This window comes from Aethalodelphis obliquidens, unplaced genomic scaffold (genome assembly GCF_003676395.1).
Source record: "Aethalodelphis obliquidens isolate GAN/ISIS:26980383/991018 unplaced genomic scaffold, ASM367639v1 scaffold56, whole genome shotgun sequence".
Lineage (NCBI taxonomy): Eukaryota > Metazoa > Chordata > Mammalia > Artiodactyla > Delphinidae > Aethalodelphis > Aethalodelphis obliquidens.
Window position 1 is genome coordinate 5070674 of NW_020838000.1, and position 23140 is coordinate 5093813.

At 38.8% G+C, this 23140-nt stretch overlaps 1 protein-coding gene across 2 annotated transcripts in view; it reads left to right on the forward strand.

The window, feature by feature from the left end:
* ZNF385D (zinc finger protein 385D) overlaps positions 1–23140 on the forward strand; it is a 336432-nt gene that overhangs the window by 215830 nt on the left and 97462 nt on the right. The gene's annotated exons all lie outside the window — the stretch shown is intronic.

Here is a 23140-nt window from a genome sequence, read left to right on the forward strand (position 1 = left end):
AAATGAATATCATGATACTTACCAGTTATATATATCCAAACTTCATTTCACCCAGGCTTGGGAACATCTCAACCCTCTCCCAATTTGTCTTTCCTCCTCAAATCATAAAAAGCCACATCCCGGGCTTCCCTGGTGGCGCAGTGGTTGAGAGTCTGCCTGCCGATGCAGGGGACACGGGTTCGTGCCCTGGTCTGGGAAGATCCCACATGCCGCGGAGCGACTAAGCCCGTGAGCCATGGCCGCTGAGCCTGCGCATCCGGAGCCTGTGCTCCGCAACGGGAGAGGCCACAACAGTGAGAGGCCCGCGTACCGCAAAAAAAACAAACAAAAAAAAGCCTCATCCCATGATAAGAAATGGAGACATTCTTAGAAGAGATGCAAGAGGATACCTTTGCCCCAGTTCATCCTTGATGAATGAATAGCTTTCCTCCTGTGAGCTTCCTTCATTTTCGGACATCACAGTATTTGGTCTGTCCGTGGACATTAGGTAGTTTCACACTGGATCCAGGCTTTTCTTGGTATCTTGACACCAAACACATTGTTGGGGTCCTCCATCATGCGCTGCAAAAGCAAATAAGATGAATAACCAATTATGCAAACTCCCACGTGTCCACTAGGGCAATAGTAAAATGAAAATGCGCTGGATTTCTAGGTAAGGTGTCGCTGTTGGGTCACAGGAAAATTTAGGATGATCAGGGGCTTTGCCAGTGCCCTTGGAGAACAGAGAGGGTATATTTGTTACCGTAGTTAATGTAGTTCACGCTCCCTGTTGTGACTGTGGACAATCCAGGCTACTTCCCTGATCCCAATTTAAGCCCTACCTGCTCTACCACAGACTCAGGTAGATCAGTAATACAGACGGCTGTGTATCTAAGTAAACTTGGGGTAACAGTGATGGGATGGGGTCAGGGAAAAGCAGGACCACAGATAGGCATGAGTAGCACCACCTTTTTTCCTTTGCGTTTGTTGACTCGTGTGGACCAGAAGGCACATGAGGGAGTGTCTAGTTAGAAGCACATCATGGGTTACGAGAGTTTCTGGTCTCCTAGTCAAATTTCAATTACTTAGATGATAAGTGTTTCTCCGTTACATACAAAGCCAAACTGAAAGGCCAATCACAAAAATTCCCAGTGTGGATATACCTTTCCTTTTCTAATTTTCTACTCCTCAGAGCCATTTCCCATTACTCTTATTCTGATAGTTCTTTGAAGTGATTGGAAGTTCCACAGTCATCATTCTCCATGCCTAACAAAACAGGAACAGGTAGAAATGTACATTATTCTATTGCATTTACTCTGACAGCTGCCATCAGATGAGATCTTCATAGATATTGCTCAGGCTCAGGTTTCTTCTGTCACTCAGTGGAAAAAGTAAGAAACTTCCTCATAACAAGGACTGAGTATTTTCTAAGATTTGTTGGACTAAAGGCATGAGGATCAAAGCTGTGGAATGGTTCCGTGAATGCTTCACGCATTCGGTGTTCTAGAAGGTCACCATTAGCTGGCAAGTAAATGAATAAAAAGAAAAAAGACTGTATCAACTTTAATTGATACCTCGAGTAACAGGATTCTATAGGCAGGATCAGTGATGGCTACTGATTTTTCACTCTCTTGTTACATCCAGTTGCCTTATCCTATAGATGATTTAGCCTAAAGTCTTGGAGTCCTACATCCTAAGGAGACATTATCTGAAACATAGTCTCCACGCCTTTCTTCTGATCTCGATTTTACTTATGTGGAAAAGACAGTTGAGGCAGATTTTAAACACCTGGACCGTTTTTCCATAGGACTCCAAGTCCTCCCTAGAGGGGCAATTGCTCCAAAGCAAATAAAAACAAATGGCAGCTACATATTTCTTCTTCTGTAATGCTAGAAGGCATTAGGGGTGTCTTTCCTGAACTATTGCCTCAAAAGCCATCCATCACTGCAACAGTTTTCCCGTAGATTAAGGACCAGATTTGCATTCTAAATTAGTTCTTCCAACAGCTGCTGTAAAATAACTTGGCTGTAAGTTAGGAGTTTGCATTTGATCCTCTGCCAGTGAAGATCATAAAATTCAGCTTGGCAAGAGAATTTAGAGAAAGAGGTCTTCTCAGCACAGCTGTGCTTATTGGACTGAGTGGCATGTGTAAAGCTGGACCCCAGCTCTCTCTCCGGTCAGCACGTGAGGGATTGCTGCTGAGAAAAGATGAGTCTAGTCCCAGCTTCTCTGTGACAGAGCTGAACCACCTTTAGTTGGAGAATGGATGGAGGGTTATATTAAAGCTGCTGATGTAAACATCTTTGGGTGTTGATGGAGCAATCTGTTCAAGTCTTTGGATAATCCCTTGAGAAATCGCCAGGACCCAAGTGTCAGTTGTGCACCTGGCCCACCCTGGAAGTTCAGATGACAAAGGAGTTATTTTCCACGTTACTATCTGCTCCAACTTTGTGAAGGGAAAGTCTAAGGGCCTTGGATCCGGCTAATCCTATCTCAGTGCTTATTTGTTGTATAATTCTGTGCAAGTTCTTTTTAACATCTATGCATGTCAGATTCTCACCTGTACAGTAAAGATGCTAACACTACAATATAAGATGTCTCTGAGGATTCAAGGGAGTATTATAAGCGAAGCAGCAGATTCACAGTAGGTATTTAGGGTTAATCTTTTTCCTTCTTATATCTGATACTGGCATAAAGGGAGTAATGTTTTTCATACTCAGTACCTTTTCAAAATCACAAGTTATGTATGTGTCTGAGACAAGGCTTGCTAGGTGTCATACTTTGATCATTCTTCCTCAATTAGATAATTGATGTTGATTAGGCTCTGCCAATGTATATTCTATCCTTTTGGTCAGTTCTTTCTTCCAGTAAAGCTTTGAACATGCGTAGTCATCACGTTGTTTTTTAAAATATAGATAGATGATATCAATTAATTCTGGGAGCAGTCTGTAGCTTGACTCAGTAACTGACAGGTTGATTCTGGGTTTTCTCTCACTTTCTAATCCTAAACCACAAGATCTTGTGTAATAAATGCAGGTTTGACCTAAGATTTTTAGAAAATGGTATCCAGTGAATTGCTGTTCAGGTATCAGACAGTCGACACGTTGAGTCATAGAGATGCATAATAGGGGCACATCTATAGTTATAAATAAATGTGTATACCATTGACAGATTCGTGAAACATCTACTGCTAGAGGATTAGTGGAACAAACTAGAGTTTAAACGATTAGTGCACCCAAATGTACTGCAAAGAGAATCGGCCTTTATTTTCAAATACGAGACAGCGTGGGTGAAAAAAAAATAGGCATTTTCCAACTGGCAAGCGATCGCCTAGTACTTACGGTTTTCTAAGTGGGGAAAAGTTTCTTGTGTCAGCAATTCATGTGACAGGCCAATGATGAAGTGACTTCCTCCACTCATGTGAAACGGGGAAGCGCTTATTTCTTAGTCCATTGGGAAGATTTAGAGCTGCAGTGTCCTGGGCGAGGGCTACCTGTTCTCACTCACTGTAGGTTTGGGTAGTTCATCAGTAATTTCAGTGTGATGGCTTGTGGCCTTGTTTGTCACCGTAGCTTTATGCATAACTGGCCAATTTATGGCAGTGATTACATCCATCTTCACGGAATACAGACTCAGGGTTTGAGTCACAAGATCTTTAACCCTCGAATTTCTGGACCTGTAGGGGCCAGCTGCACAAACTCTCAGAAGTCGGAGGTTAGGGATATTTTGGAGTGCCAGATAATGAATTGTATAGGCTATCTGTCCCTGTCAAATGCTCTGATTTACTACCTTAAGTGTGCTTTCGAATACACAGTACCTAGAATACTTTCTGGCCATCTTAGGTGTTCAATAAGCACTGAATGAACTCAGTATGTGCTACAATGAATTGGTGAAGGATAAACAGAAATCTAAAGAAGAAAATGATGCTGGAAGTTGTTGAAAGTGTTTTTATTTGGAATATTTACTCAGAACATTGTACGATGGACCACTGACAGATAGAAACTTTTGTACATTTGCTGCCTACGTTTCAGATATGGGATATGGATGATTTAATTTTTAAAGCATTTTTCATTAGGCTTGGAGAATTTATATCAGAGCTATAGCCAGAAGGAAGCCAAAATGTTCCATTTTTAGGAATATCTTAAAATCTAATTATCAGAAATCTATATTTAGTTAAATGCGATGTTGAATAGACTGAAATTTTTGCAACATGTACAAAATTCAGCACTCTGTGTTCTCCTTCCCACTTACGTCTTTTCGCGCCCACCTTCCCACTGCTGACATATTAGGATGGGCATATGAAATTGCTGGTTTTATAGGTCAAACTGGCCAAATGCTAACAATTTCGTACGATTCATACGTATGTGCATACAAATCCATTTTGGTTATTCAAACAGCAATCCAGCATGGGAGAAACACTTCATCTGAAAGCAGATCGCTCTTTTTTGCTGATTTTTTAAAAAACTGGAAATCTAGAAATCCCCTAAAAGCCTCATTACCTGCACCAAGGTCGATCTGTGTGTCATAATGATTACAGTGTCCTGAGCAGTAATAGATATAATGATCATGTATTGAGAATGTGATGTTTTTTAAATTCAGTCTCCTTTAATCCTTACGATGCCAAGCTCACCAAGGACAGGGACTGCGTCTGGTTTTTTTCACCTCTAGCCCTAGATCTAGCCCAGAGTTGAGTCCGTGGTACAGATTCTCACAACATTCGATGCAAGAATGAATGAACAAACAATCAAGGATTGTTACCTTGGCTTTGCTAATGAGAAGCTCAAGCTCTGGCTTGTACCTCCCTGTACCTTCAAGGAGTGGGGCTGGGATTGAACCAGGTCTTCTGACCACAGAATCCACACATGTCATTAGGTATAGTGCTTCCCTGCAGCCACCACAGAAGAAGATACATCTTTTGGCAGTTTGCACTCCAATTTTGTTCCCTGTTTTCTTGAAAGGTCTTGGGGAAATGTGACCCGTATCTGAATTACAAAGAAAATGAGAGAGTAGGAGTTGAAACTAAGTGTGATGTTAGTCAAGCCAACGTTTAATTAAACAAAAAAACCCAACAAAACCATCGTTTATTTTCCTACCAAAACTCTAAAGAAAAAGTAAATCTGAATTGTGTCTTTTTATGTAACTTAACAAGAGCTAGAATATTTGAGGAAGAAAAAAGGAATGTTTCTGAAACACTACATATCTTGTTCCCTGTTTCTCTAAAATATACTATGACCGTGGCAGCTAAGGGTTTAAACGGAAAGGTACCTCTTACAACATCCCTTTTCTCCATCCCTTCCTCTTGAGGCTCCCAAAGAAAGTCCTCAAGTCCCATCTGAAGAGAGATCCACCAGTGGGGAGGAAGACCAAGAAGCTGAGGATCATTTTCCCATGTCCTTCCCCTCCTAGCTTGTAACCCAGCAGTTTTTATTCTCTGTTACCTGCAAGGAGGAAAGATTTCTTTGTAAGCATTTTTAAAAGCACAGCTATGCCGATGATATTAGGTTGGGAAGATCTAGCTCCTTGCCAGTAAGGAAATCATAGACTAGTTGGCTATTCCTGCTCACAAATTTATTTACCTCTCCTATCTAGGTATCTATCTATCCATAAAGTCATATGTTGGTCCCTTTGGATGAGACTCAGGAATTCCTTCCTCCCCAATATCTTCTTCATTTCCTCTTTTCCTGTGTTCTCAGTCTTTAACACCTTGGAAAGCTCTTCTCTCTGCACTTCTGTCAGAGCTGGTCATCTGGTCACCTGGTCAACTCCTGCCGTTCTGTTTTCCCTTAGGTGTAACTACAGCAGGAAAGGACAACTTCAGATCTTGCATCCCCTGGGCTCTGGAGGGGCACTTAGATTTCTCAAGTTCCTTAGAATGAAATGCCCATGAAACAAACTTTGTGTGCTCACGCTGAGGGTTTATGCTATCATAATAGCATAAGCCTTGTAAGTTATTATGAAAACATTCTTAGCATCTCTTTTTCTATGTTGCTAAGACTATTGATATATCCTCCTCCATTAGCATAGCTGATTGGGGGCCGTTAGTGGAGGTTCCCAAAAGGGGATGAGTCTGAGGATTGCATAGAGAAAAAGCTAACCCTTCCACAAAAGGGTTACAGTGTGATAAAGAGTGAGTAGATGAAAGACAGGAATGGAGATTCCAGAATGTCTCACTCAAATTTAGTCTTTGTTCAAGGCACTGAAATTTTACTTTTTTAATTTGATTCTCACGAAGTAAAAAACAGCCTTTCCTATAATAATTTTGCAAATGAAGAAGCTGAGGTTTGGAGAATAGTCACTTGCTTAAGGTCACACAGTCCATGAGTGGTAAGCCAAAATTTAAATGCAAACTTAGTTTCATTCCATTTTACTTAGAAGAAGACGTATGCCTAATGTTTAGCTCATAGATTTGGGGTAATGATCTTCTGGGTTGTATTAAGATTTATACAGTGATTTATGGATTTTTTGAATTTACACACCCATTTCCAGCCAATGTTTCTTATCTTCTTCACTTGAAGTTAATGAAAAATGAATGAATGTTTACAAAAGGGACTTAAAATCGATAGATGAAATTCAGGTAAGACTGAAAAAAGAATCACAAGATTATCTTGCTGTGTTTCCTGGAAAGATTTTTTTTTAAAGGCATGAGTAAATTATTTTAATTTTTAAGCTTTCTAAATGTGTGATGAGAAAGGGCAGTGAGGAAAAATGAAGAAACATAAAAGGCTGTCGATTAGAAAGTTTCTTGGGAAAAAAAGTAGTGCATGGTATTTGAAGTGCATGATATTAAAATCGTGGGGAGTTTCATCAATCATTTGCAGGTCTCTTTAGGAAAGAGCAAGGTCTTTTGATGTATTCTGTCGAAGTTAAATAGAATATCAGAAACTAAAATTCTATTGCACTGTGGTAAGAAGACATTACCTGACTTTGATGAGAAAACCCTTGAGTCTTGGTTCTGCTTTTGGTTTCAGGTAGAGGATTTGGGAAAACTGGGTGTGCCAACCGTACCAGGGAAACAGTGATCTAGTAAGAATTGACAACGAATTATATTGAAATGGTGACTTGGGTCTGTTCAGATCTGTGGCTCAGCATGTCCCCTAGATGTTTCTTTACTCCAGGCTATCCAAAGAAATACTTAAAGAAGCTGAAAGAAAGACAAGTTACATTCTTGTGTCTCTTAAAATCAAGGAACTGTAGATTTTCAGAGCACTTTGGTGCTTCATTTAGGCAAATATTAGCTAAAAAAAAAATTTGCAGGCTTAATTAATTGTGCCTATCTGCTCACATGCCCTTTCTTCTTTACATTGGCCAGGAAGTCTCTGTTTATTAGGTTTAAAGCATAAGAAGAAGATAGATGCATTCATTAGTTTAATATAACTCTGGCCGTTGTGTAAATCAATCAAAAGTTATACAGTGGCTCTAATCATAGATAATTAAATGTTGCTTATGCAGCATCCGAAATATGTGTCCTTCATCCATTGGCGCATCTCTTCCAAGCGGTGATTCAGGAATCTAGGCCCTTCCATCTTGTGGTTTTAACATCTTTAATGTGGAGCTTCCAAAATGGTTATGCTCAACTGAATCAAACAGGCAGAAGGGGAAGGAGCCTGGAAAACTGTGTCTGGGAAGTTTAGTAAACCCAGCTGGACATACTGCAGATGACTTCCACTCATCCTTCGTCACTCAGACACATAGCCACTTAAGTATAAGAGAAGTGTCACCTGGCTGCGGGCCAAAGAAGAATAAATCTCCCTGACACTGTGACCTGGAAACTGGCTAGAATATTACAAAAATTATTCTGTCTAGTTTCTGTGTTAAAAGGTAGAGGATCATAGAAGAAAGTGGGAAATCTTCTCTATCACTTAGGTACTTTTTTTTTTTATCTTTTCTGTTCTTCCTAGATCTATTTTTTTCACTTTGCTAAATATCTGCATATTTAGCAGAAATATATTTGAAAAATATGCATATTTAGCAGAAAATATTTGAAAAATTCTGTCTGGTGTTGTGGAGGGATCGTGAGCCTTGGAGACAGAAAGACCTGGTTTCACATCTTTCCTTTGAGGTTTACTCCTGATGGACCTTGGGCAAATCACTTGAATATTATGTACCTCAGTTTCCTTATCTGTGAAATAGATACAGTAAAATCTAATGTTGAGGGAAACCACAAACCTCACATAAAGTCCCTTCAGTCATACATAGAATATATTAGCAGGCAAATATTTGCTAGCTATTTTTATCATTTTTAGCACCTGTGTGTTCTTTGCTCCTCGCCTGAAAATCGATGGAAAGGGTTTGCATTACTTATGTTAACTCTAAGCTACTGTAACAAATAAACCCTAAACTCGACAGACTTAGAAAACTTAGATGCTTCTCTTTCTTTTATATGATCTCTGCAGTGAGCATTGCTGGTTGCCACCAGCTTTACTCCACGTGGTTTTGGTGACTTAGCCAGCCATAGCCATTGCAGACACTGAGGAGATTGAATACCAGAGGATAGCCAATGTAAACTATTAACCTGTGGAGGAAAGCCTAAAGTTCATATTCCTATGGATAAGTAAGATCAGATTCTTTTTTAGTCTTTTTCTAACAGTATACTTTCACAGTAACTAATAAATCATTTTGCTCGGTAACCTGACTATAACCTTTTGTACCATTGCAAAAGGTAGCTATTTTAGGGATAGGGAACATTTCATACTGGTGGCGAAATGATTTATGTTGGGTGAATAAATGAATAAAGTTAGGAGACTATCCGGGAACCTTGCTTTCACTTTTCTAGCTTGTTGCTTACTGTACCAGCTACATCACCTCTTCCTCAGAGCAGGAGTCCTCATGAGGATGTGAACCCCGAAATCTTGATCAAACGTAGAAATGTTGAAGATACATTAATAAGTGAATAAAGTACGTTATATAACAGTAAAGAGTGTGATCTCAGTTTTCGTATGATAATATGCAATTATCATTCAGCAAATAGATATTGAGCACCTTCTATGACAGAAAAAGATTCCTGAAAGCCTGAAAGTAGTAATACAAGATAATTTGTTTAAAGGTTATTCTACATTACTCCTTCTCTTTATTAAAGATTTAAGATTTTCAGATTTTGTACTCTATGGAATTTTTTTTAAAAGTGAAAGTATTTTAAGATAACTCATTGATGTTATTAAATTATTAACTCATCTTTGTACGTTTACAAATGATAGAATCGAAATGCAGGCCTGCTTCCAGATATCCACTTAAAATAAGGAAACATATATTAGTAGAATTAAATAAGATAATAGTGCCCAGTTCAGAATGATAGTATCAGGAGGTTGAAGTTTGTGTCTGGAGGCCACCTGAATTGGCAACTCCATGACCAAGCATTCGGATCCATCATTTATTCCAGACCTTTCCAAAATCCATTGTTTCAATTAATTAAGCATTAAATTATCCTGTCCTATATCATAATCACCAACAATATGCATGTTGCAAAATCCAATGGACACCTCTATTCTCTCCTTTTCCCTGATGTGACAGCAACAGGCAATGGTGATAACCATTCCCTTCCAGAAGCTCTTATCTCTCTTGGCTTTCACAATACCAGATTCTTTAGGTTTTTGTCCTATTTCCATGGCCACATCTTCTTCATCTCCTTTTCTTGTTCCTCTTAGGCAGTGCCTATCTATATATTGGAATACCCCACAGCATAAACATGTTGAATACATAAATATTTAAATGAACAGATAAATAAGCACATCAATAAATCTAATCTTTAACCCAAAGGCATCACATTCATAGTGCAAGTTTTAGGAAATGGGAACACAGTCAGCAGAGGAGCTCATCCCTTTGAAGTTTGTCTGCAGGACTCACTCTGCAAAGGTGAAAACACTTCTTTGAATAAACAACCTCAAGGAACAGGGGCTCCAAACATTCCTTGTGGAAAACTGAAGTTTGGAATAATTTTGCAAACTCCATGCTTGATTTTTCTCTTGGTTTCCATGCAGCTTGAATCACTGAATCATTCTTGAAGTTCTTTTGCTGTTTTAACACATTAAATTAGTTCATTACAGCTGAATATATAGTGGAAAATAGCATCTGTTTACACTGTAATAATATAAAAATTACTTACCAGTAACAGAATAGAGAGCAATTTGCAAAATCTAATCATATTTGTGCATTTGTCTGCAAAAAGTAAATTGTTAATATATGCCCAAGGGGGAAAATCACTTGCTGGTTTAAGCAGTAGAAGCAGTGATATTACCAAGCACCACTTAGACAACTTCTATATTTAGGACTGGATCCAAAATGTTCCAGCTTGTCATGAAAATGTAGAGTTTATTAATTTTGTTAACTTACTTTCACCTTGGAAGTTCAAACAATTTAGAGATTCAGATAATACCACAGAAAATCCAGTGGCCTAGAAATTTCTCAATATTTGCCAAGTCAAAATTTCAATTACCCTTATTTAGAGAAAACTTTCTTTTTTACTTTTTTTTGATGCTAATCACAAATACTATGGGAAAAACACATGTCAAATGCAGTTCCTGTTTTGACCTCCTGCCCCAAACTATGGAAATTAAAAGTCAGTTTAAAAATTCAAAATCAGGGCTTCCCTGGTGGCGCAGTGGTTGGGAGTCCGCCTGCCGATGCAGGGGACACGGGTTCGTGCCCCGGTCCGGGAAGATCCCACATGCCGCGGAGCGGCTGGGCCCGTGAGCCATGGCCGCTGGGCCTGCGCGTCCGGAGCCTGTGCTCCGCAATGGGAGAGGCCACAACAGTGGGAGGCCGGCGTACCAAAAAAAAAAAAAAAAAAAAATCAAAATTAACCTTTGAACATGTTGAAAAAATGGTTTTAGTCATCTAACTATGTTGCAGCTGTTAGTTTCTTCACATGTAGAAACCAGAGAGTGCATAAAATTTATAATTATTGAGACATTTTTAAGTATCACATTTATAAAATTTTTATTGTATTTTAATAAATAAAAATGATTATAGAACAGACCCTTTCTCCTTTGATCATAATAGAGACAGATGGCATATTTGAAAGTAAGATTAGTTTTCTTTTTCCTTATATTTATCAGGGAGAGAGAGAAAAAAATCTATATGAAGTTGGTCTTTAAAGTCACCTTTTCTAGAAGCCAGGATGAAACCTATTCAACTAACGTAGCCTCACTTCAGATATGTTAATAATATTCGTGAAGCACAGTCTTCTTCTACATTTAGTCAGCCTTTGATTAGGACTCCCATCCTGCCTCCTTGCTTTTGACCTACCCTTTAATAAGGTTCCTGTAAATGGCTAATTCCATCCCCTATAATTTTAACTCAGAGAGAAGGACCAGGTTCTGCCAGGTTTGGAGGCTGCCTCATTGTAGCTTTCAGTAGTCAGACTTTATCAATCCTCATTTTACTGCTCTACTGATAAAACTTTTATCTTTATAAATCTAGTTTCTAGAGACCAAATGCTGAGGTATGATACTTCATGTAACAGAGAGAAATGTGTCCTGCTGAAACTTCAGAGATGCATTTCTGGGGCTCAGAGGAGCTCCGGTTCTTTATGGCTCAGTGCAGAAAGAATTCAGTGAGAGGCGAAGTGATGTATTAAAATAGGATGCTGTGAGGTTTACAGGTGGGCAGGCAAAAGGGTGCTGCCCTGAGAACTTGGTGGGCTACAGTTTTATAATCAAAGGAAAAATGGGGAGGGGGAGAAGACCACCTTCTTCCTCACTGTTGGGTAGATGTCACGCTTCCATCATCAGCTCCTTCTTCATGTCAGGTGGGGGAGTTTTCTTGTCCTTACATGGTCAAACCAGGACTGCCATGGAGAAATGGAAATAAGAAAGAAGGCAGATACTAAACATACTATACTGTACTCACATATACCAAAATATGGTAAATCATCTCAGGGTTTCACTATAAGGAAAGGTCACCCTTTCCTTATATTTTGTTTTTAGTGCACGCAAAGGAGTATGTCCTAGGAATCATTAACTTACCACACTGTGCAGGATGTGGGTCTCATTCCACCATTGTTTTATTGTTTGGGGGCATGTCTCATGCTTCTGTTGCACGTTTTTTTTTGCTAAGCAAGCCTGCTTGGTTTGTGGCTAAGCAAACCTGCTTTCTTGAGCGATTATTAACTTACAGGGGTCTCCCATACTTTCTTCTTTACTTATGATTCCTTAGTGGGATTTAATCACCTATTTTTTCCTTTTACTCTGTCTCTATCACTTTCCTTCTAGTTAACTCAGTTTGGCATGAGGATGAAAAGGGAATGATTCTCTCTATGCTGAAACTTGAAGATTTTAAGCACTTTCAGAAAAGACTTTAAAAAAAAAAAAAGCTGAGTGATGAAGTATACTCTAGCTCAATGAAGAATTTGAAAATCTGTTATTGCATACACTGTCAGTTGGAGGCTTAGTTCATTCATTCAAATGTTGCAGCTGATTAAGGATTGTGTTTCAGTGGTTAAACAGGAAAAAATCTTTTATTTGCCTTTCAAATGGCATTTCCCAACAGCTTCAGTTACCATCTGTTGCTGATAACTCCCCAATTTAGCTACGGCCCAGACTTCATGTCTAATCTCCAGACCATATAGCTAACTGCAGAGTGCATGTTTTATTTAGATGTTTTAAAGACTCCTCAAACTCAACATATCCCAAACCAGCCCACGCTCTTCCCCCAGACATCTGGGCCTCTTTGAATATCAGCAGTTCTAGGAAATGGAACCTCTAATCACGCGTTTACAAGCAGAAGCCATCGGAGCATCTTTGCGACCTCCCCTCAAAATTCACCATGAATGCTTGACGTTTCCAACTTACATATTAATCACACGTGTGCACTCTTCTCTCTCTAATTTCACCATCATCATACAGTTCTTAGGTGTGGCCATCTCTTCATGAACCCTACAATAATAATAGAACCTTCTGTTCCTTAGTGATCTCGTAAAAATGCAAGCATGTTTATGTTTTGTTTTGTTTTTTGCGGTACGTGGGCCTCTCACTGTTGTGGCCTCTCCTTTGCGGAGCACAGGCTCCGGACGCGCAGGCTCAGCGGCCATGGCTCACGGGCCCAGCCGCTCCGCGGCACGTGGGATCTTCCCGGACCGGGGCACGAACCCGTGTCCCCTGCATCGGCAGGCGGACTCTCAACCACTGCGCCCCCAGGGAAGCCCCATAAACACAATTTTATTTATGCCATGGGAAGAAATTGGACATAATAGGAAATCAGGCCTTTATACATGTCCAGATAAATCAGTCTTCTGGAGTCATTGTCTCTTTCTTGCTCAGCCTTCTTCTAAAGTTAATCCAAGGCCAAAGCCATTTCTTTCTGCAACTTTGGTAAATGAAAGTTGAAAACAATGGCAACAAAAACAAATGCTTTTTTCTGTCCACCAAATATTTTCCTAAGTCCAGGAAGAAACTCTTATTTGAGAAGCTGGGTGGATTTCCCCGGGTTTTGCCTGTAAAATGTCTCACTTCAGACCTCTTTGGTCAAAAGGGTGTCCTGAGGCCAGGTCAGGTTGGTTGAGCTTCTCTTAATTAAAAGCATTTTCTTTTCCTTTTTTCCTAGAACTACAATTTCCACAAAAATACAATTTTTTCACAATTTGCATCCATCTCAAGAGTTCTCTAACTTAGGCACCAAAGTGATTTATACAAAGGAACATTAGTTTTCCTTTCTTTTGACAAAAATTAGCATTTATTCTCATTATTGGGCCCATATTCTGTCCCAAGGAGCCCTAGGTAGTTTGTCATAATTTATTTCATTCAATTGGGTTGGGGCTTTGCCAGTTTTTCTAATGGCTGTTGTTTTTTTCCTCCTAATTTTCTAGATACTTTTCATGGAACGTAGAGCTTAACCCCTTTGCAGTAGGACTTTCAAATAGGGCTTGTATTTTTTTCTCATCGTTTGAGTTTGCCTATGGTATTTTTTGGGGGGGGGGATTTTTTTTTTTTTATTCAAACAGAAAGTCACAAAAATTATAATCATCCTCATCAGTTTACTCACTCCCATGTAATTAATTTTTTCTTTCATCTTGATCTCTTGTTAGCACTTTTATGAATTCATCAGTTTTCCATTAGAGTTCTGAAAATGCTTCTTCATTCAGTTCAGCAGTATAGTCAGTTACCAGAAACCTGTACTTGTCAGAGTCTTTTCCATGAATTCCTTGAAGATGAAACCCTTTTATAGGAACATATTTGCAAAAGCATCAGAGTACACCCAGAACTGTCTGTAAATGACAAAAGACTTAAAAATGACCACGGTTAAAGATCTGATGAAAGTTCATAATAATGCAATTGACAAGGAAATTTAGTTATTTCTGAGATACATATTTTAAAGTAATAACTAGAATTATGACATAACATTATAACAGAACATACAAGATTTTTAGAAATTTCATGTAATGTCTGAAACATTTATATTAACATATTTCCATACAAATAACCCAAAGAAAGTTTAGTATTAGTTGTTTTTTGTTTGTTTGTTTGTTTATACTGCAGGTTCTTATTAGTCACCAATTTTATACACATCAGTATATATGTCAATCCCAATCGCCCAATTCAGCCTATGGTATTTTTAATAGAGAAGATGTATTAATGTGGCCCAATTTATCAGTGTGCCTCATCCTCTACTCTGTCCCCATAACTACAACTGTCCCCATAACTACAGAAGTGTTTAGCCCCTGTTCAGTGAGTCCTTTGTGACTGAATGAGCAGTGAAAAACCTGGAATACGGGTGTGCCCATCGGAGTTGAGGTTCTCGAGGTTATTTATGGTCCCAATCCCATCTCTTCCCAGTGCACCCAAAGTGCTTCAGAAAAATGCTATAGTACTAAACACTGAGAAAACGTCTGCTAACTGTATACCATATATTTTGTGGGCTCCACAAATCTCATTTACAATTACATATTTCAGCGAGGATCTTTGAAACAAATTCATCAAAAGAACAATCAGGACAATTCTCAGACTCATGAATTAGAGATGAGAAATGCTATAAAACTAGAGGGAGGAGGCCTTCCTTGATTTACGGAGAAGTAGGGAATTTAATATTTTTCCCCAAATGAAAGGTGCTCTTTTTCAGCAAATGCAGGGTATAGATTATTATGTGGATTTGTAGGGAGGAAAATGGGTTAATCATGTCATAGTTAATTTCTGTATATTGTTTTAGAGCAATATAGAGAAAATATTCCATTTGGAAACTTTAACCATAGTGTTAATAGAGAAATAGCATTCTCCACATCCTGAAAATTTCTCTGTGTGTATTTAAGAGAATTTGGACTTACAGAAAAATCTTAAAATGAAAAATCATCACCGGAAACATTCATGGCAATTCCCAGATTTAGAAAAAAAAACAAAAACGTTATTCATCAAAATTTTTAAAAAGTGAAACAATCTCCAAATGATTCGTTGCTGCATCCTATGCAGAGAGCGCCCATAAATAGCACAATTTACAGTTGATGGTAAGCTTCTCTCTGAGAAAAAATAATAGTTTGTGTTTCTGCCAGATGCTTTTCTAGCATTAAGTGCTATAAATATGCCCTGAAGTGTGTTCAACAGATAATGCAAAGTGCCAAAGAATGGCAGAGAATTAAGTTGCACCCTGTTCACATACAGAATCCATTGAGACACCATATGCATATTTATATTTTAAAATCAAAATGTGAAATTAATTCAAGGTGCATTTAATAGAAACCTATTTAGAGATCTCTGCTAGGTCTCAGGGACAAAATGATGATGTCTTTCTCTGTCTGGTGAGGAACTTACTCTCTGTCAGAAGAAACAGACATTTAACCCTAGTTATGGCAGTGACGTCAGTGCTATAAGGAGTCACTCCCTGTACCCAAGGCCACATGGAGCTGGTGACCTGTGATGAACAGGTATCTGTCAGGCAAGTGAAGGTGCTCCAGGCAGAGGGAGAAGGCTTTGAAAATGATTTCTTCTTGTGGTATTTTCCTTAAGAGAATAAAAGGGAGGGCTTTCCCTCATTTATCTACACTGGAGGCAGTTATTCTTGTTAGAGAGCAGACGTCATGACTGGGGTGATGGGTGGGTAGGTTTCTTGGGGGAGGAGATTGGGACGATTTAGGGGAAGCATGCAGGTCACACCCGGAAATAAAGTTTTTCTCTGCATCTGATACCAACACCTTTGACAGCTTGACCCTCGGACATGATTAGATTCAACATGTCTAATTCCCCCCACACTTTCCAAGGGTAGGTGACAGTCACGCACTGAGGGGAGTGTTCAGCTGTGGACATGGTGAAGGGCTATTGTACGCTGGTTGAGTAGTTAGACACAGTGGTTTTTCTGATTTCTCTCAGTTTCTTACAAGAAATTATTGTGATTATATCAGTAGAGTTAAAACTCATTTGCGGTCTCTCATTTACAAAAAGATCCCCAAAAGACTGAGCAAACTTCACTAGAACCAAATGTTCCTTTTGGCTCAATTAGATCTGAGACAGACTGGGACCTGAGCCCCTTTGCTGCAGTGCTTGCACCTGGACAAACGTCTCCTCCAGCAAGAAAATACAAAGAACTTATAAAGGACTATAAATAACTGCGTGCATGCACAGTTGGGGCAAATTATGGACCACAAGATACAAAAAGACCAAAAACCCAACTGCCACTTCTCGGGAATCGGGAGCAAAACCAGGGTGTCAGGAGCAAAAGCAGGGCACTGCGCATGCCCCCTGCACTCAGCACCACCGAAGGGCTGGGCAGACCACCTAAGCCACACCTCCAGCCTGAGCCCTGGCCACACCCCTCCCCTCACCCCCTATAAGGAACCAGCTCGCCCCCGCTAGGGCAGTGAGCAAAGGAACCTGTTAAGCCTTGCCTGAATTTCTTGTCTGTCCTCTTATCAATTTCTATTGATCGGAGAAGGCCAAGAACCCTGGTCGTTATCAGATCATGAGCACCGGCTTCCAAAGCCCACCGTCAGCCGGTGTCTCCCAATCAGGACCCCACCATTAGAGGTCACGGGGTCAGCTGTTTGTACCCCAGACATACAAGAACGGTGGTTTCACAACAGGAGCCAGGCAAAAACTCTCAAATTAGCCTCTCTTACTCAAATAAGTGCTATTTGTATCATCCACATTAGATACTTGAAAACATTAAGTACTTAATATTTAAAAATCATGAAGTTTCTAGATGAGTTGAGAAGCTTTGAAAAAGAGTTTTTCACAGCCACTTAGAGACAAGGTATTTTTATTGCTTATAAAAGTTAGTTACCTAATATATCTGAGAAATTGTGACATGCCTCTCTTCTTTTTCTCTATGTTTATTTAGAATTTGTTTTTTCAGTGACTACTGGTAGTGTATAAAAATGACCCTACTCTTGTGGTATTATCTTTTTTTTTTTTCTATTTTTCTATTCCTGAGGCAGGTACTGTTCATTTCTGTATTGAAGAGTACAGAAGACAGGAACACATTTAAAGCAACCATCAATCATTTGAGCTCAGAGAGAACACTCTTAATTGAATCATGTTTTTCACTTTGGGACTCAATGCAAGTGAATTTTCACTTTTATTCATATTGTAGTCATCTACCTAAATGTTAGCTGCACAATCACAGATTAAAATAAGTTGTTAAATATTCTTTCTGGGACATGTAATTAAGGAATAAAAACATCTTTCTCATGTCGTTTTCCCCATTGAGTAAGAGAATTTGAAAAGTACATGTCTTCACATCAGTAAGGAAAATGTATAACCATAAACTATTCTATCTTGAAATTTCTTCTTCAAATATTTTGTTAAGTGGAGTAACAGGGAAGGCAGTCTCTTGGCTTACTAGGGTGGTTTTTATTTGCCTGCTGGCTAGGAGTTTCCTTCAATTAAAACAGCCTTAAGTACATAAGGAAAGAACTTAGCCATGGCTAACACTGAATCAGTTAATGCAGATATAATAGTGAGTTAGATGCTTGTTATAGTGAGGTTTTAAGAGACATGACACAGGGCCTTGCTTTTGCTTATTTTTATACAGAACTAGCGATTCCCCCAGCCCACCCCCCCACCCCCGCACAAATGGATCACAGCAAAGCATTCAACATAGAGATACAAACAATAGGGTCAGAGGTCATGCTGCAACAATAATTAGCTTGGAGAGAAAAGGTAAAATGTACAGAGAGAATCACAAAGGCTTGGAAAGCACTTATATGGGGTTTGAGAGTTACAAGATTTCCAAGATTGATCTACTATTTTGAATTCATCCCTCTTGTATAGGAGTTCCCCAATTCCCTATGTTATCTGAGTTATTTTTTTACTTCTTTTTACGGCTTGTTTTTAAGGAAAGAAACTTTTGATTATTTTTCTTGAGTAATACACATTACTCACAGTTAGACATATGGAAAGGTTCAATCTTCAAATGACTATATATTGATCTTTTAAAACCTAGACATTGGCCACTTATACAAGAAGGGGCCATCTTTGGAGAAAATGTACTAATATTTAGGATGAGTGGTTCTAAAACTTTAGTATGAGTCAGGAGCACCTGGAAAGGTTGTAAAACACGGATTGCTGAGCTTCATAGCCATAGTTTCTGATTCAGTGGGTCTGGGAAAGAAGTTGAGAATTTGCATTCCTTTTTTTTTTTTTCAAGTTCACTGAATATCATCTTATTGCTTTTTTTAATTGAAGTATAATGGATTTACAGTATTATGTTAGTTTCACATGTACAGCATAGTGATTCATTCTTTTTTCCAGATTATATTCCATTATAGGTTATTATAAGATGTTGGGTACAATTCCCTGCATTTCTAACAAGCTCCCAGCTGCCACTGCTGCTACTCATCTGGGGACCACACTTTAAGAACTAATGCTTTATATGAGTATTAAATGAAACTGAGAGTTGATAATAAATTAAGATAGAATCATTAGAAACTTTCTATTGAGATATACAAAAGTGATATTCAAAATATTTAACAAGCCGCTGAACAGTTAGAATGCATACTGGTCTTAATCCACATGGCTGAACCTATGCAGATGGCCTCAATACTAGATTTGAGTGAGTGTATGCAACATAAAAACAACTGTACAGGGCTTCCCTGGTGGCGCAGTGGTTGACAGTCCGCCTGCCGATGCAGGGGACACGGGTTCGTGCCCCAGTCCGGGAGGATCCCACATGTCGCGGATCGGCTGGGCCTGTGAGCCATGGCCGCTGAGCCTGCGCGTCCGGAGCCTGTGCTCCACAACGGGAGAGGCCACAACAGTGAGAGGCCCGCGTACCGCAAAAAAACAAAAAACAAAACAAAACAAAAAAAACTGTACAGAGATAAATACAAATTTTAAACTTTTTTCCAGGAGTAGTTTTTCAATAGTTTTCAAAATACAAATCTAAAGTAAGTGTTTTACAGTTTAGGATACTATAGCTTTTTATCATTTCATTTTTTTATATATCCAAAACAACAATCTAAGTTAAAGTTTTGAAATCAGATAATTTTCTTAAAAAATAAAGAATTCCTCTGTTCAAGTATTATCTTTTGTCTCCCCAAAGAGGATGGTAACTTCTTTCATAACCACTCTTTATTTTTCTGATGTTACACTTTAATAGGATAATGTTCATTTTATTTTAATAAAAATTGAATGTGATAAAATGAAATGACATCAGAAACTAACAAAGACCACCTTGTTCTTTTTGAAATCACGTGCTCGTGAAAATGAATTCGTTATCATTGCCATATATGTATGCTTACACTAAACTTCCTAGTTCTTCAAAAGCATATCATGAGACTTTATGCCAAAGACATGCAGATTAAAATTGTACAAGGTATTGGAGCTAAGGGAATAAAAGGATGCATGAACATTAATTTTGCAGTGAGTTTCACAGAATAATAGTGCTTTATAACAAAGCCTCATAGATAAGCAAAATAGATGTGTGTATATGTGTGCATGTGTTTCAAAATGATGAAACTCTTCCAAGTGTTCGCCATTTCACGGTTATTTTTATCTACTTTGGAACTTCAGTTGCATTTAAACCTGAAGCCTTTTTGAAACACTGAAGACAAATTTTGAAGATTGAAAAGTCTGACTGGCTACTGAAGGCTAGGATTGGTGCTGACATTTAAAGTGGCATCGCTATTCTGCAGGAATGTGTGTGCATATCTTGAATGTCACCGCTTGCCTCTGGGATGACACTTGTTAGATTTCATGGTGTCACGTGCTAGTTCAAGGTCGGCGATAGTGATTTTTACACTATACCCGAATATCCCATTTATGATCTGAAAGGAACTTGTTGAAAGCAATGTTTTCTTGTTCTCTGTGTACTTTGATCACCTAATTCTCTTTGAGTTTTAAAATACAGAATTCTGACATGTGCTGTGATGAAGTAGTATACTTACTTAACTTTGAAATCATTCCTGTGAAAAATAATAGTCTGTTTGTGTTCGATGGTTCCCCAGTTTCTGAGGATGACTTGACTCAGAGACTGGCTAAGAAATAATAGGAGACAACCTTGGAGGGAAAATGGCATGCTACATACACCCAGCACCTCTCTGCCCAAAGGCAAAGCAGATGAGGCCCAAAGACACATCCCTGTCCAACTACTGCTTTTTGAAAAATCTCTCAGCACGATTCCTTCTTAGGCTGCAGCTTTGTCTACAGTAACAGAAAGGTTAGATGTAGCTGAAAAATCTATCCAGTCCAGTGAAGTGGGCTAACAGGGTAAGGAGAGCTGTCTGGGCTTTCTTCATTTACACAAGGAACACGCCTTTATGCAACACACCTGTATCAAGGGGGCTTGCGGCAACGTGGATGCAACTAGAGATTCTCATACTAAGTGAAGTCAGACAGAGAAAGACAAATACCATATGATATCACTTCTATGTGGAATCTAAAATATGACACACATTAACTTACCTATAACAGAAACAGACTCACAGACATAGAGAACAGACTGGTGGTTGCCGAAGGGGAAGAGGTATGGGGGAAGGAAGGATTGGGAGTTTGGGGTTAGCAGATGTAAACTATTATAGAGAGAATGGATACACAACAATGTCCTACTGTATAGCACAGAAAATTATATTTAACATCCTATGATAAACCATAGTGGAAAAGAATACAAAAAAAGAAGAGTTCAGGGGGCAGTATGCCTAGATATTAAAATTAATACCAGTAGAACCCAAGAGCAGTCCCATAAACTATACAAACATAAAGATCAATGACAAAGAAAATTTACAGTATCCAGAAGGGTTATCTGTCTGCATTCTGTTTCCAACTTGTATATCGACTTCTACCTCTAGCGCACACACACCCTACACCACCACAATCACATTGAGGCTATCCCGATCCGCCTCCACTATATCCAACATTTCCCCCGAAATTCTACAGGTCTCTCCATAGCATTTTGGACCTTCATACCATTCAACTTTTTCTTTTCAAATTTGTGGGAGGCTCACTTGCTTTTTTTTTTTAATAGCAGATATTTTAATTATTATCAGGGCACTTTGGGACTATTTTTCAATTAACGAGTGTGCATATTGTCTTCTTTTGTTTTGCTTTTTAATATATCAGGGGTCTCAACTGGGAGCCTACCAACTATTGGTAATTTGATCACTCTCTTTTCCCCACAACTCCCTGAGCCATTTCACTTGTAGGAAGCATTGGCTTAGCTGTATCTGTGCAGAGGGTTTTTTTTTTTTTCAGCCGGGGGGCGCGGGATATAAGTACACTCTTAAGTGTCAGGATTCTTTTGGAGTAACTTTCTTAATATCTAAAATAGTGACATTCACCTGGTCCTATGGTGTATTAAAACAAAGTCATATCTGATTTGAAATACCACCGAGAATATAGATTTGCCAGGAACATTAGAATGAAAGTATATGTACAAAATGTATATTTGGAAGATATATGTGGGGATAGCACTGTTTATCTCAACTTTATATTTTAATATGCATTATATATAAAGCATTCACTTCTATACCAGGAGTAGGAGATGAGCCTTGCTTTAAGGGAAAGTACATCATCAGCTGTCTAGAGAAGATGACCGACTATATATTGTGGAATTAATTGAATACAGCATCATGCCCTCAAAAGATATACCCAAAGGATTTGAATTATTGGAAATAAATCAGGAAGGAGAAAAAAGGGACACCACTCTGTCCATCAAAATAGCATTTTCCATGTAGAATCAAACCAATCCAATCTATCACTGGTTCCTCAATTAACTATAGTAAGTCTTAACTTCATATTTTGACTCACACTATGTCTTTTGATGTTATGTGTTGTTGGAAAACTGATGCATGAGTGTCCTCTCTGTTCAAACTGTTTCTAATATACAATTTCCTTGTCCAGTGTTCTTTCAATAAAGGTACCTAGTCCTTTGAGGATACTTGTCAGAATGATGCAAATGAAGGTGTGGATTATATATTTATCTACTTATAAAAAGATATTATACTGCAACACCCTACCTACCACAGTTGCTGTGATGAAGAGGCCAATGTGCATTTTTCTGGCAAAATGGAACATTGAGTTTAAATAAGTCATGGGAAGTGATGCATAGATACTATACAGAATTAGTCCTCCACCGAGATTTCTTCCTTGTGAGGTCATAGTTTTAAAGGTTTTGAGCTGGAAAACCTTCTAATCTAAGAATCTCCCTGCCCACTTCCACCTCACCCTAAACTACAAAGGCTTCCCCGTCACCACCAATAAATTAACATTAATAAATATATATATATTTTAAGATAATTTTCTATCTCATTATCTCTCCAATACCAAAAGATAAGGTTAAGAAAATGGAAACTTGGGAATATATATATTACTATTTATAGAAGTCTCAGAAAGCAAAGGCAAAAGTATTGCATCGGCCACATGAAGTGCTCAAAACACACTGGATCCTCCTGGCAATGGACCAGGGCACAAAGGACACACGTGTTGAAAGAATACCTTGAACTCAGACTACCCTCTGTGGGAAGCAAAGAGAAAGAAAGAATCATAAAATTGCCCAGCTTCCACATACTCCATTTGGACTTCAGCAGTGCATTTGATTTTGAACTCTCACGCTCCCATCCCAGCCTCCAGGGGGCCTATTTCCCTTGTTATCGGTGAATTTTTCCCGGTAGACACCTGTTGGGTCCTGTATTAATAAGACACATTGTAGCAGGAGAAACATATTTCCGGAGCCAAGAAGGTGAGAGCTACTCTTTCTAGGGCCCTTGTTAATCTCTGGGAGCCCAGCATCTTCTGTGACAGAACAAAGGCAA